The following is a 15257-nucleotide window of genomic DNA, read 5'->3' on the forward strand; positions in this document are numbered from 1 at the left end:
AGGTTTGAGAGCAAATTTTCACTTAATGAGGTTAACCTCAATAATATACCCGCTCTCAACCCGTCGCATTGTAGGTGAAAGTTGGTCGCTAGTGGACAAGTCTTTGTTTGTGTGGTTCACCACCTGACATATTTGAAACCGGGTCAAATGTAATCCGGAGGTATCCTTTGTTTCCACTGGTAGCCACTTCATCTTTAAGATGAGATTGCAACATATTTACCTTGTGTCACTAATGGTTATTTGTAACCGTCATCACTAAATGTTTAATTGACATTAGATTAGATCAATTTTATTCCTCCAAAAAGTTGGGAAATCCCTGGTTGTGATTACATCATAAATGATCTGCCACCATATCAGTGGTTTAAAACAAGAGAACAAGTCATGAGAAGTCCTGTAAAACTGAAGTGCAGGGATTTATCAAAAACCTGTTATTGTATTAGTAGAAACTTAGCCACAGAATTACATCTTTCTCAGTACCCAATTTTATATCAATGAATACGAGGTGGATGTAGCTCCTCTATTGTGGATGCTGAAGAATCCTTATGCAAGATACTGACCTCTGTGTGAACAATGGGTTAAAAAAGCGCTTATATGAATGTGTGTGTGAATAACGTTTGTGGTAAGAGTGCTTTAAGTGCTCAAATAGAGTAAAAAAAAAAAAAGTGGTATATAGGTAGCTGTCCAAGATGATCATCCTATGAACTTTAAATGTAAAGGAGTTCATGTTTATGTAATATTTAATATTAATTTAACATCAACTTATTTAATTCCTTTATTATAGGTTTGTCTTTAAACACTGACATGTTGGCACATCATTTATTTAAAACCTTATATTTTGTTGACAAGACACAAAATGAAATGAAACATGAACTGTTAGGATGGTTGATGAGTCTACTAATGTTTCTGTGGCATTATGTTAGCACAAGCATTTAATGTAAGTTACAAACATTTTACCCTGTGGAACAAAGTTTTTGCTCTGCTATTTGTAGTTTTTCCCTGTCTTTATTGCCGTCCTACTTCTTCTTCTACAGTATGTAAGAATAAACTAGCATATTTGTCGCAGTATGCCGCCCCCTTCCTTTCTGGAAGAATTACTCCCTCTGTACGCTGCCTACAGCACTGAAGAAAAACAAGTATTGTTGAATTTTCAGAATTTAGATGTCGAATGATACCTTAAGTATCCCCTGTGGTAACATCTCTGCATGGCACTGCATGACAGTCATGGTTGACAAACAGACAGATCAGCAGAGACGCTTGTGGTTTGTTAGTCAGGTTTTTCCATTTAATTGACAGCATTTTTCATGATGATGCCAGAATTTTGGATGAGTAGTTGTAACAATAATTAGGAAATGATTAGCTAATTATCCGTGTGCTTGTTTTGCATATGGAAATTAGCCATGTTGCCACGTGTAAATATTATTCAGGTAACAAGTTCGCTGGAAATGCTGTAAGGTGTAATTATTACCACGTCTTTGGTAAATATTTTTCACCCCATTGCTTTTCCATTGCTTTCTTCACATCAGGACATTCAATACTTGAACAGAGATGTTCTGCTTTAGTTCATTTAAAAAAAAAATTGTGCACTTTCACATATCTATAAAAAGCTATGGTTGATAGGCATTTAAAGAATTTATAGGGGTGTGAGAAAAAGTGTGCATGGCAGGATGGTTTGTAGCTCAAATGCATTTCTTCTTCTTCTTTCTTGTCAGTGTTTAACCACACCCAAGTGATATAACACAAGCCTTACCCAGCTCTGTATTAGCTTTCAGTAATAGTAGGTGTTAGGCTTTCCCTGAAAAATGTTAGAAACAACCGAAAACCTCTGAATGGGACCACCGAGAAAGCTTATTACATGCCTCTGTTGTGTCTGCAAATAAAGTAACTATAGCAGCAGCTCCAGCAGCTCAAACACACCCACAGCTGTCAGCTGACTTTGTGTGATTAACTCCAATGGTCCCTTAAGAGGTGTTGAACAGGGTCCGAAGGTCACTCCTGGTGTTGGTTGATACTAAATGACTAATCATGCCATCAAAGGTAATGCTTCAAGTTTGGGGCCGAGTCAATATTTGTGTAAAGAGAGGGTTCTCAAGCTTTTTCTTGCACGCTCTGTTTCAGAAACTTAAACAAATTCTTATCTCACTGTCATTAAAAAAAACCAAGCAACTTTGGGTTTGAATTATGGTTTTAAGGTCGATGTAATAGCAACCCATGCCACAGAACCACTGCCCTAAACCAAGCACCTGGATTAAAAACACAGTGCAGGTCAACTTTAATTAAAACCCTCTGTAATAACTACAGATGTGTGATGACGTGTTGAATCTCTTAAGTTTAGTCTGCAGCCAGATGATGAAGTTAGAAAAATGTCATTTCATTTCATTAAACAACTAAAATATCCTGATCTTAAAGTGTTGTTTTTAGTTTCAAGATAAACCTTGATTCAAAACAAAACTTTGAGACAGTCTTTGCATCTGGAGCCATGCTGTAAAATGAGATCCGGTCAACTAAGGACATCGCTGATTGTCATGTGGGAATAGCGGATGGTTAGATGTAGCTCCCTGCTGACACAGATACCATCTAAAGTCATCCTAAGCTGGTAGAGAGGCAGTGTTTGCACATTTAAATCCCACAGAAAACCTCATACAGCTGTCAACACAATGAAATAAAAGTGATTATTTCATTTTTGCCAGATGCCATTCGGAGATAATCCAGCTGCCAGTTGTGCAAGTATCTTAAACGTTTTTGTTGCTCTGGAAGCCAAAACACAGGAGAGTGTCTGTTAAGGTTGTGATAGATGGAAAGTTTGTGGGTAACCTGAGGACGAGGATTGCAGAGCAGAGATTACAGGTTTTCTAGTTTCGTGATGTAACTTTTTCAGGGATAAGCCTCTTACATGTGCATGCAAACATATGCAGGGATTGGCGTGTTGAGGAAACTCAAACGCATGCACATACACAGACATCATAACTGCGGTAAACAGAACAAATTTGACACGGACAGCAATACCTTTCCCATTACATAGGTGAGTGAAAACTCCCTGATAAAGGTGTAATCAGATGCTGTGATGACAGACTCATTGCTTTGATCTTAGTCTCACTGGAGCAGCCCTGCAACATTTTTGCCCGGTCTTGCAGCTCTGTTTTGCTGCGGGGGATTCCCTTACAGTTGGGAGTAAGAGCTTGTAAGATCAGGTGGCTCTATTTGACATCTCTCACCGAAAGGCATTAGAAAGGAGACGACGGAAAAGTGAGAGGGACTAATTGTTTGGAGCGTTTAAAGATTTAATGACAGTACAACTGTAGCATCAGATTACTGGGTTGCACTGCGGTTAAGAGGCTGTGACTTCTGGGGTTTGTCAAGAAAATGGAAAGATTTTAACAAAAAGCTTTAGAGGTTTTCAGGCATATATCAAGAATATTTTTTTCTCACGCCTTTTAATATCTAGTACAGCAAAGAGGCAGAGTAATGAGCACTGCTGCAAACACCTGATCAACAAACTAAATTGTGAATTGTGAATTAGGGTGATCTGTTCCCATCCACCTCCGGTTTGTTTTAGAGAGAGAACTGAAACAAACTGCCTGCCTAGACTCTCACCATCTTTTCTTCTAGCAGTGATACCTGCATTGTGCACAAGTGTGTCTTAAGTTGCACTTAATCAATTTTTATCGTCACTTGCTAATTATTCTGCATATTTAGATGAATAGAAAATATAAATAAAGGAATAAATTATTTTGTCTGAATGAGCTAAGCAGCTGTATAAAAGTAACAAGAAAGAAATACAAGCACAATTCCAAAAAAGTTGGGATGCTGTGTAAAATACAAATAAAAATGGAAAGTAATAATCTACAAATACTATAAATCTGTATTTTATTCAAACATTTAAACATATTAATGTTTAAACTGAGAAAATGTGTCATGTTAAGAAAAATATTAGGGTTTTTTTGTTTGTTGGCAGCAACACATCTTTTAAAAAACTGTGACAGGTTAATGTTTACCACATCTTGTTTTCTTTTAACAACAGCATATAAACATCTGGGAACTGAGGAGACCAGCTGCTGGACTTTTGGGAGAGAACCGGTGACCCATTTTTGTCTGATATTATCCGGGTTCTAGCTGCTCAACAGCCCTGGGTCGTCTTTGTTGTATTTATCATTTTATGATTTGGCAAATATTTTAAATTGATGTAAATCGGTTCACCTCATCTACGATGAAGACAAGTTGTTGTAATAGATGTAGTGTGCATGGTTTAGCATTGTCTTACTAAAATAAGCAAGGTGTTTTTAGTCCCACTTACTTTTCCAATCTTTTGTTGCTCTGTCTCAGCTTGTTTGAGACGCGTTGCTGCCATCGAATTCAAAACGAGGTAAAATTTTTCATGAAGAAATATGATGTCACAGTTTAAACATTTGAGTTATAGTTTGGGTTAGTGTGTGTGCGTGCGTGCATGCTTAACCAGTAAAATTGTGATCTTGTGGCCCACGGCCCAGTGAGGCCCATGCTTTAAAGTGCACTCATTTCAATTAAAGGGCTTTGAAAGAGTCCTGTATTGTTATTTTTGATCACTACCTCCCTGAGTTGGAGGAGTGGGTAATTTAAACGCTTGCTGCCTTTGATTTGCCTCCTTTCTTTGACTCCCTCTCTGGAGGGAGTTACACTCTGCAGGCTTATCTGGCACTGTGTTTGTGCACTGTTATGCACAACGCACATCATGCTGATTAATGGCTACTTGATAAATCTATGTGTATAGTTTTAAATGGCTCTGAAATACACACAAAATACTTGTACAATATTTAACTTTTGGCTGTTCTGACTTTTAGACTAGTCAGCAAGTAAGATGATCTGCCAGAAACAGCCATAGTCAAATCTAGTCTTCAAATTAGGTTGAGAACAGTGTTTTCCTCTTTTAAAAATTGGATGGTTTGAAACATCGTACTGTAGCATTATGTTAAATGGTGGACTCTTGTCACATAGGCACTGCCTGGTTTGGATGGTTTGAAACATCGTACTGTAGCATTATGTTAAACGGTGGACTTTTGTCACATAGGCACTGCCTGGGGAGTTTCCAAGCCTTTATACTTGTGCTGGAATGTACAGTATAGGTGAGAAATTAGAATTTTTATAGAGTATGTAGGAAGTATTGACCAATTCCTGCAAATCAAACGGCCTTTTGTAGTCTTACTCAAACTCCTGACCCACTTCAGGATAAAACAGTTGTTTATTCAAGGTCTGAGAGGCTGAGGGTTCTCTCGGTCTGCTTTGTCCTTGATCATTTCTGGACCTAAACTAGCTCACTGAGGCTTCTCTGTGCTTTTGTATGTCAGGTGAAACCAGACTCTCTGTTATCAGTGTAAATATGAAACTACCTTTATCCGCCCACTTCACTGCATGCCTTCCCACTAACCCTCAAGCTGAGAAGTTTTCCCATGCACTGACGCAGTAGACGGCATGCTGTGACTTAATGATCTTATCCCATTTCCTGGAGAGGTTCAACATTTGTTACTCAGCTGCCTTTTCCTAGTCTGTGTTGCATATTTATTCGTAATCTACCAAGAAGGTTGACCGGGAAATAATGCCACTCCTTGTTTGGGAAACCTACTGGTAGAGGAAACAACATCATTGCTTAGCTGGTTAGAAATTCCCCCGAAGGGCAAAATTATCTGAGAGGATGGAAAAGAAAAGCTGGAGCGTCATCGGTGATTTGTGGTTCTAAAGAAACAAAAGATGTGAGAAAGCACTTGAATGTGATCTTTATCTGGAATAGATTCAACAGGTTCCTTTGTCCATGCTTCATGTCTCCATGTGTGGTTGGGCGTGGTAGTTTTTTGACTATTATTGCCAGCAGACAGACAAACTGCACTGAAAACATTTACAAACAAGTTGAAAACAGCAGCGACCGAAAGTACTAATTTCTGATTGGGTGGTATATATCTGAGCATATAGAAGTACTTTATTGTGAAACCTATGCACCTCATCTCATAGGCGTCATCAGGGTAATCATGAACAAGGTAATCTTATCATTACAACATGTCTTCTGAAAAGAAAAAAAAAGAAGCTTCAGGTCGTGCATTTTCTAAGTCATCAGTCAACAGGTGAGGCGGTGCAGAAAGCAGATGTTCCTTGGATGTCGTCATTGCTTACATTCAGAGACAGAATGATGCTGGTGTGGCGAGAATGTGTCTCAGAGGCATACAAATCGTAGAAGCAGAGGACAGCTTGAAATAACTCTGAAGCTACAAGCTAAAATTAATGTCCATCATCAGGTCCCTGAATCAGCCCCTAAATCAGAGATTTGGATGGTAGCAGCCTAAAATATTGCTTTTCTTCACTTCTGTACCACGTACTAAGGGCTTTTTTAGACCTATAGTCATTCATTCAGTTGATAAATTTGCAAACTTGTAGCTTTTTCACACAGTTTGAATTTGTTTTCAAACAGAGAAAAATCAAAGCAAACGAAAATGCGTCACTACACACCAGAATGTTCATTCTGCTGATTGGCCAGACGTGTCTGGGGTGGAAGCTATAAAAATAAGTGGAGGAAGAAGGTGCTCTGTTCTGGAGTCTTGGAGAAAACTGATAATTTAAGTTCATTTCATGGCTAGTCGCTGGCCAGTACAGACCTTTGAACACCTGTAGTACCTCCTTGCTTTGAGAATACAAAGCATTTGTGGCTGTGGGACGTTTTTTTTTATCTTAAACTTTTAACGTACACCTGGTAGATGGTTCGGAAACTAACCACTCTGGAGTTTATTTGGAACCATACCGAGACAGCAACAGCTGCCAGTAGTTTAGTAGTTTATTTTCAGAGTACAGTAAAGTGTTGCTTTTCAGGGTGTACTGAATGTGAACTTGCAAAAGGAAATTGGTTTGGTTTTGTGGGGGAAATACAGCTTTGTCTTCACTGATATCACATTATCAACCTTCTTGTTGAGAAAAAAAAGAGGCTGCTTGGGCTGTATCTTGTAATACTTGTAAATGAAAGCCCTGAACTTTTCAGACCTGCACAACCAGTATTGTCGTCTTGCTGCATTTTCCACATGACTAAAACAAAATAGGCTACTGAGAACAAGAATAAAATATTTGCGAGCGATGGTTTGTTTGACAAGTGGCCTGCTTGGGGACAAACCATTGACTTCTACAGTCAATGGGACAAACATCTTGCCTGACTGGTTATGTTGAAATCTGCTAAAATGCGTTCATCTTGCAATAAAGTTGCTGCAGTACCCTGTAGGAGGACATGTCAGAGTTGATCAAGAAATATAGAATATGATTTGTACATGAGTAAATTAATCTTTAGAAGCCTGTGTGCTTTAATAACAGATAAAACTTTGTTTCAACCAGAAGTATGCCTTTCAGCTAGATCTCTGTTGACGTAATGCTTCTGCTGTGCCTGACATGAACAGGTAGAAACCTGCCCTGAGCTCTGGCTCACACATTGGGAGGCTAGGGGTGGTGGTGGGACAATTTCCTGGGATAATGACTAAGAAATCCAGGTTTGCATCCCTTTGAGAGCTTTCATATCTGGTTTATGTATTGTTTTTCTTTGGTTTTTTGCTTTCTAGTTTAGGTTTGGCAACAAATGTGTTGAGTTTAGATGCTAAAAATGTTTTGGTCTGCCACCAAATGCACAAATGCATAAAACTGCATTTGTTCTGCTCACCTTCCTCAACTCAACCACTCACTCTTTAGAATGCCTCACCTTTCCTCTCACATCCTCATGACTCACCCGCACACTGTTTGACGTTTTCTTCTATCAGGCTGTTATCTGATGTAGGTCATGTTGGATCCAGAAATGCTGTCACTTACAGCTTATTTCCTGGATCTGTCTGCCTACACTGTCTTTTTTCGTGCAGTCTAATGAGTAGTAACACCAAGATCATCTCTGCCTACGGACACCCTCATTGAGCCATGAAGAAGCCCTGGACAGACTCCCATGCTGGCATCAGAATCAGACAGCTGCTGAGTCAGAGCATGCTTCCCTCTTACTATTGAGTGTCAGTTTCCGTCAGGCTGCAGGCTGGTGAAGAACTGCAGGTTCCTGTAGTGACATATCTAAACTGATTGTCAGCTTTGCAAAACCAGACTAAAAATTTGTAGGCCTCAGGATTTCAGTGTTTAAACCCCTCAAGTTTGTGAAGAAGCCTGCAGAATACTGACAGTATAGTCGTGTGATAATATCCTTACATCTGGAGTGTCTCACATGTGCTTGCCATATTGTCCTTTGGAAATGATAACAAAAGTTCCCATCTTTGACAGCCTGTCAAAAGATTAAAAGAAAGTCACACTGTTGATATATTGCAATTGAACATACTGTTCTTTTTGAGGTGCCATTGCAGCTGGATTTATCTTCTCGTTTTGCCTATTAAATGTCATCAAATGCTCTTTAAAAAATTCAGCTTGGGACTTGGAAGTGCCAAAAACCATAATGGCCACTTGAGGCTGGCTCCTGAAGTATATCCATCTGGATGTTTAAAAGGAAAAAGACTTCGGGACATTGCTGCGTTTATTGGAAGATGTCCAGAGACAGGCAGCCAATCAGTGTCTGCTAGGCCCCACATCTGTAAATTGGAGGCACTGAACTGGACTTCTTCAGAGAACATCTGAGAGTTTTGTGCTTCAGTTTCGTTAGCAGTCTAGTGTCCACAGTTTTCAATATATTATTTTGTGTGATGGTAGATACCAATAACAGCTTGAGCTGATTCCCACCAAATGTGAGAAAATTTATATTACCCACATTTTTTTCAAACTTCACAACAATATACTAGACCTCAGTGGACATGAGTACCTTGGGTGCCTAAGCATTTGAACTTGGCATTCATTGTTGGCACCCAAGATTAAAGTTGCTTTTGAAATTTTAACCACTCATATCGAGTAATATATTTTTCAGTATACCCCACATAACAGGGTATTGTAATAAAAACATCATAAAACATCAAAGTTTTAGTATAACACTTGCCCTTTAGTGGGAGTTGCGCTGTCTGAGTGCTACTGTAAGTCCTACTTGACACTAATTAGCTGATATGTCTTTATGTTGTACCTCTACACTCTATGGCTCCAACTGCTAACTTGGTACTCAGTTGAAGAAGTTGAAACTCCATAATTAGGACACCAAAATCAATGGGTGACATCATGGTGGCAGTTTAACCTGCTTGATTTTATGAACTTTAACACATACATATATGTAAGATAGCATGGTGGTTTGTTGCTTAGGAGTGTTTCCTCAAAGCAAAGCGGCCCTGAGTTTCACCCATACCAGGTTTGGTGGAGTTTGCATGGTCTGTAGGTGCTCAGGCTTGGTTAGTTTCTTCTGCGAGCTCCCGCCATCAGAAACATGTTAGGTTATTCTCCGATCACTGTGCCCTTGACCAAGGCAGGGGCTTAGAGCTGGATTTGGCTGCCCAGGTGCTGCCCCTAACCAGCAGCTTCTAGTCTGCATTTAACCTACCCTAATACTACAATGGATTATTCACAGAGAATAACATTTCCTCCAGGTATTACATAAGAATGTTTCATAGTCCCTAAAAACCATGATTCAGAGGAGCTCAGCATATGAGTTACCACAGTGTTGCTGCAGTTAATCTGAAAAGGATTACTGACAAAAAATTAAAATAAAATTAAAATAAACCCCTCTTCCTTCTGTGCCTTTATTATATGCATGCAGGAGTGGCTTAGCGCCCAATCAGCACCAATGATAAATGAGAAAGCAAGAAGGTGGTTGATAAGGGTAATCGTTTTTCATTTCTCACTAATATCTGCATAATTTTTCATCTCTTTGTACGTTAAAAATCCTTTAAGGGACCAGACAAGCCCAAAGTTGAAGGTATTCTTTTGGGATTCTGTGGTGGAACTTGATGACACATCATCTTTGTGTCTACATAAGTGTCTTATTAAGTGCCTTAATTTTGCTCATGGTCCATCTGGCTCCACATGCGTGCCCATTGTCAGGCAGCAGACGCTCGGTCTCACTGCCAGAGCTGCTTCTCTCTCATGACAACATTATTCACCATTCAGCACTGCTGCAGCTTCTCTTCCTGCTGCTGCTACCGTGAATATTAACAGATTACCCCTGCGCTGACCTTTCAGAGGCTGAGCTTTTAATGTTTCCACAGCAGACATCTGTAAATAATATCTCATGGTATGAGTGGATCTCTTTTCTGTCATATCACTCTGCTTTCCATTTCTCAGGTGTGATAACTGCTCACGTTATGTGTTAACAGGGGAGAATGAATGTGTCTGTAATTTCCATGAATAAGGCTTATAGCTGGAGGGGCACAATGAGTTTTAATTAATGACCGTAAGTGGACTTAGTCTGCATGGCTCAAGGGCACCGCCTCGTTTAGTGAGCTGCAATTTGGGGGGTTTGTTTTTAACAGTAAAAGCCCCTCCTCTTACCGGAAACTGTGCCAGCAGCCCTGGCGGTGTGGAGAGCTCAGCCATCTGCCACTTTGAGAGTGTGACAGCAAGAGAGAGAGTGTGTGTGTGTCTTAGTGAGATACCAGAGCTGAATCTTGTGTGGGTGTGTGTGAGCCTGTGATTGGGCAAACAGTCTGTGGCATAATACTGTTTAGAGCGCAGTCTGTGTTTATGCTTTTTTTTTTTCTCTTTTTGTGGAGATCTTAACTGATTTAGTGTAGTGTTGACAACTGTCATTCATGATCAAAGTGTTCTTATCCCAATGCATTGTATAATGCAGCTTTGTCAGATGCCTCTCCCCAAGCTGTCCTTTGGTACCCTGATATTCCAGCTGCTACTAAAGCAGCTGTTGAACAGGCTCTGCACATGGAGGCTCGAGGTGGTGGCGGGACAACGTCCTGGGATAATGACTAAGAAATCCAGGTTTGCATCCCCTTGAGAGCTTTCATGTCTGATTTATTTATTTATTGTTTTTCTTTGGTTTTTGCTTGCTGGTTTAGGTTTGGCAACAAATGTGTTGAGTTTAGATGCTAAAAACGTTTTATCACTTGTGTTGTTGAATAACACAAGTAAAAATTGTGGTGAAACCCTACCACTGCCAGTCTCGGAGCCCCTCCCCCCCACGGGTTGTAGCAGCTTTCCTGGCAGGTACCATGGATTGACAAAAATCCAGGGTAGAGCTTGCTCCAAGAAGATTTTTGTTTTATTTTAGATACCTTATTTAGACTGAGTTTTATTCATTTTGGTTTTGTTTTTTTTAGATTTTGGTATTTCTATTTTTATTATATATGCACTGATGCATTTGTCCTTTGTTTTGTTTTTTTTGTTTTTTGTTGTTGTCGTTGTTGTTGTTGTTGTTGTCATTGTTGTTGTTGTTTTTTCAGTTGTTAAAACAATGGCCTAGATTGACTAAATGGTAGGGGTGCAACAATACATGTATCTGTATTAAACTGTTCGATACAGTGCTTTCGGTTCGGTACGCATATGTATTGAACGATACAAAATTTTTAATTTATTTGATCAACTTTTCTTCTGACAATGCCGTCTGTGTTGAGGGCTCAGTGGATCTGCGTTCGATTACTCTGCCTAGGCTGCATTGTCGAGTGCAGATCCACTGAGCGCTGCCCATATGCATTCACTCAAGTTAGCATGGCAACTGCCTCAACGCCACCAGAAATTGAACCTCATCCACCGTCATTCAGATCTGGCGTTTGGAACTATTTTGGTTTTCATGTGAAGTATGACCCTACTTAAGTGCGTCGTGGACAAAAGTATAACAGTATGTCGGATGTCCCACACAATGCTCAATTACATCGGTCGGAACACAGCGAATATGATTGCACATCCATGACTGCACGCATGCTACAAACTTTACCCAAGTCATTTAGACAGCCGTTAGCACATCATTCTAAGAGGGCAAAAGAGATAGACAGGGCAGTTGCTACTTTTATTGCTGTTGACAAAATAGCTTTTATTTTGGAAAGAGCCATTTCTCTGTAATAAACTCTCTTTTCCACAGATGAGTGATTTCTCCATCAGATATATTTATTTTTTTTTATTATTTTGTTGTTTCAGCAAAATTTAATTTAATTTCTGTACTTTTGAGTTAAAAGAAATATTTATAATTCTAATAACTTAAAAAAGGCATGAACATTATTTTGTATCGAAAAAATATCAAACCGTGACACCAAAGTATCGAAACGAATCGAACCGTGAATTTTGTGTATCGTTGCACCCCTACTAAATGGGGCAAAATACCATGTGAGTGCAATCTCCAAATAGCTCATAGGTGTAGTTAGTTTTATGGGGATTTTTTTTTCAGAACATGAGCACAGAAAGATAAGGCCAATTATAAAAATAGCTGTATTTTCTAAGGAGTTTGCAAAGAAAAGCGTCTGGACTTCTTTAAGTTGCTTGAAGACGTTTCACCTCTCATCCGAGAAGCTTCTTCAGTTCTAAGGTCAAATGGCCGAGAGTCCCAGATTTAAATCTGGCCGAGAGTCCCAGATTTAAATCTGGGACAAACACACACTCAGAAACACTACCATTGCGACAGACGTTAGACGATTACACAGAAAGATGGTGTAACCTCTGTATCGCCTTTTCATAAAGCAGATAGAAGGGCTAATGTCTCATGGTGACACCCAGCTTTCTTTGCTTTACATTTTTATCAGAGAGCCACAGCCACTGATTGCAAGGTCGGTGGTCCAATCCCTGGCTCATCCAACCTGCATACCGAAGTATCTTGGTGCAAAATAGTCCCAGATTTAAATCTGGGACTCTGGGACTCTCGGCCATTTGACCTTAGAACTGAAGAAGCTTCTCGGATGAGAGGTGAAACGTCTTCAAGCAACTTAAAGAAGTCCAGACGCTTTTCTTTGCAAACTCCTTTGACTACGATGACCTGGATGACTGAGAACCTTCACAGACATATAGCTGTATTTTCTGTTGCCTACATTATTGAGGGTGACTTTGCCTGCACACCTAAACAGTAAAATGAGTACAGTCAGGGGTTGTAAGTGGGATTCAGCAGGTGGAAGAGCCCTGAAACTAGTTGTAGTAGCTCAGTGTGGGGAAAAGAATCACAACTCAAATTATTTCTATTGTGAGCGCCATTAGATTTTCTTTGTTTACAAGCTGTGATCAGCTGACATGTGCTGCTGCTGCAATTTACACAACTCAGTTGAACTGAATGTAAGCAGATGTTTCATGAATTGTGTTGACTGATTTCCATCTTCTACACTTCTACACTAGGATTGGCTTTCATTTGTTCGCTGTTGAGGCTCAAACCACATCAATGTTTGAAGGCCTGCAGTGATGTGAAATTATGCCCCTCAAGTGACTTAAACCAAAAGCGAGCCTGTTTTAAATTTGTAAAAAAGTAAAAATTTGTTAGAAAAAAATACTCAACTAAAGGTACCTGAAACTCCTACTTAAGTACAGTAATTAAGTATTTGTACAGTAGTAGCAGTTACTTCCTAACACTGCCAGAAATACAAATCTAACAGGGTCAGTCGCTTAGGTTTTACACTTTTAATGGAAGGAAAAGGTACAGTGGACTATTGCTTGTACAGTGCTTTTCTTCTTAATTTGTGGATTCAAAGTGCGTTCTTACTACAAGCCTCATTCGCCCATGCATTTTTTTATATGCCTGAGCACTTTGTAACCTAAAATTCCCACTCCAGTGGAAACTATTTTGCACCAAGATACTTCGGTATGCAGGTTGGACGAGCCAGGGATTGGACCACCGACCTTGCAATCAGTGGCTGTGGCTCTCTGATAAAAATGTAAAGCAAAGAAAGCTGGGTGTCACCATGAGACATTAGCCCTTCTATCTGCTTTATGAAAAGGCGATACAGAGGTTACACCATCTTTCTGTGTAATCGTCTAACGTCTGTCGCAATGGTAGTGTTTCTGAGTGTGTGTTTGTGAATGTTTTTAGAGGATTTTCATTTCCTCATGCAAACTCCATACAGAAAGAAAGGACTCAGGACCTTCTTGCTGTGAGGCAACAGTGCTATCCACCGCACCACCGAGCTGTCACAAAGCACAATAAATAGCAATAGCATACACGTGGTGTATGCTGATGCCTTTCTGCCTGTTATAACGCCAGTGATTTTCCTGGGGTTTGAAATCTTGCGTGATCTTGTCCAGGCAACTAACCACTCTTGCTTGATTGGGTGACGTCATCTCAACAAAAATAAAGCGTGAAGTTGTTGAATTTCATGCAGATCATACACAATTTAATTACGTTCACCGTAGAAACTCTTGTAAATGTAATAACTACCCAATTTCACTTTTTTGAGTGTATGAGGTAGAGGCTGAGGCCAGCTTGTTCCTGAGAATCACTTAAACAGTTTTTGTTTCTCTTGGCTGTTGCTGACGTCAGTCACATCAGTGTGAACTTGCTTGCAGAGTAGAAATGATACAGGGTTGAGTGTGAAAAGATAACACGGTTTCCTGTACGCTGAGCGAGCGGAACCTTCTTTCAGTTACAACATCCTGTGGACTGATGTTTAGTTGAACTGCTTTTCGTCCAGGTACATTCAGGCATTGTGCTGTAACATTGTGATTTATCTAACCTATTGCATCACAACAAACACCCAGTTGTGGATTTGCCTGCTAAAGCAGAAGCAGTGCTATAATCCAAACTAGTCACACTTGATGCGACCATCATTTTATATACAAAACCCTCTTCAGTTTCACAACAGTTCCCTAATAAGGTTTCTGGTCGCCATCTGTTTACTCAGACTCTTTTCACAGCCTGTTCTGACAGATTATTTATCACTGCTGCAGAATGCACACAACCAACAGGACAGGCCCTCAGTGATTTAGTAGAGTGTCCCCTCTTTGTGAGTCATTCTTATGCTAATCAGTGCTGGTCTGTATTTTTTATACAGTGCAGCCTGAACTCACTGCAGTAAAATAAGAGGACTTCTTATTTTTTCCAAGAACATGCATCCATCCATCTACTTTCATAACTGCTTATCCAGCATATTATATATGGTACAGCAGTTGTGTCTGTTTGCATAGGTGTTTCCCTGCACAGAGTCTAAAGACGGGGATTTTCAAAATCCATGCACTGGTGCTTACATGCAGTCTTCCAAAAACAAACAGCATATAGCTGTCATCATGGATGAGATTATACGTAGGTTAAACACTGCTTGGTTGAAAAATGGTCTGGGACAGGCAAAATCGTAAAACAAACCCACCAAAGATCAAAACATACAGTGCAAGAAGCACACATGGTTGCTGCACTGGACACTTTTTTTATGGTTATATTTCTTCTCTATTAATGGATATTTGCGCAGAATGCAGAATCTAAAGGACAGGGACGAGATTTATTTGTA

The 15257-nt window shown here is 39.8% G+C and overlaps 1 protein-coding gene across 1 annotated transcript in view; it reads left to right on the top strand.

Moving 5' to 3' along the window:
- The window catches only part of arrdc1b (arrestin domain containing 1b), a 45294-nt gene that overhangs the window by 9386 nt on the left and 20651 nt on the right, over positions 1-15257 (top strand). The gene's annotated exons all lie outside the window — the stretch shown is intronic.

The sequence above is a fragment of the Oreochromis niloticus genome, linkage group LG7, assembly GCF_001858045.2.
Source record: "Oreochromis niloticus isolate F11D_XX linkage group LG7, O_niloticus_UMD_NMBU, whole genome shotgun sequence".
Lineage (NCBI taxonomy): Eukaryota > Metazoa > Chordata > Actinopteri > Cichliformes > Cichlidae > Oreochromis > Oreochromis niloticus.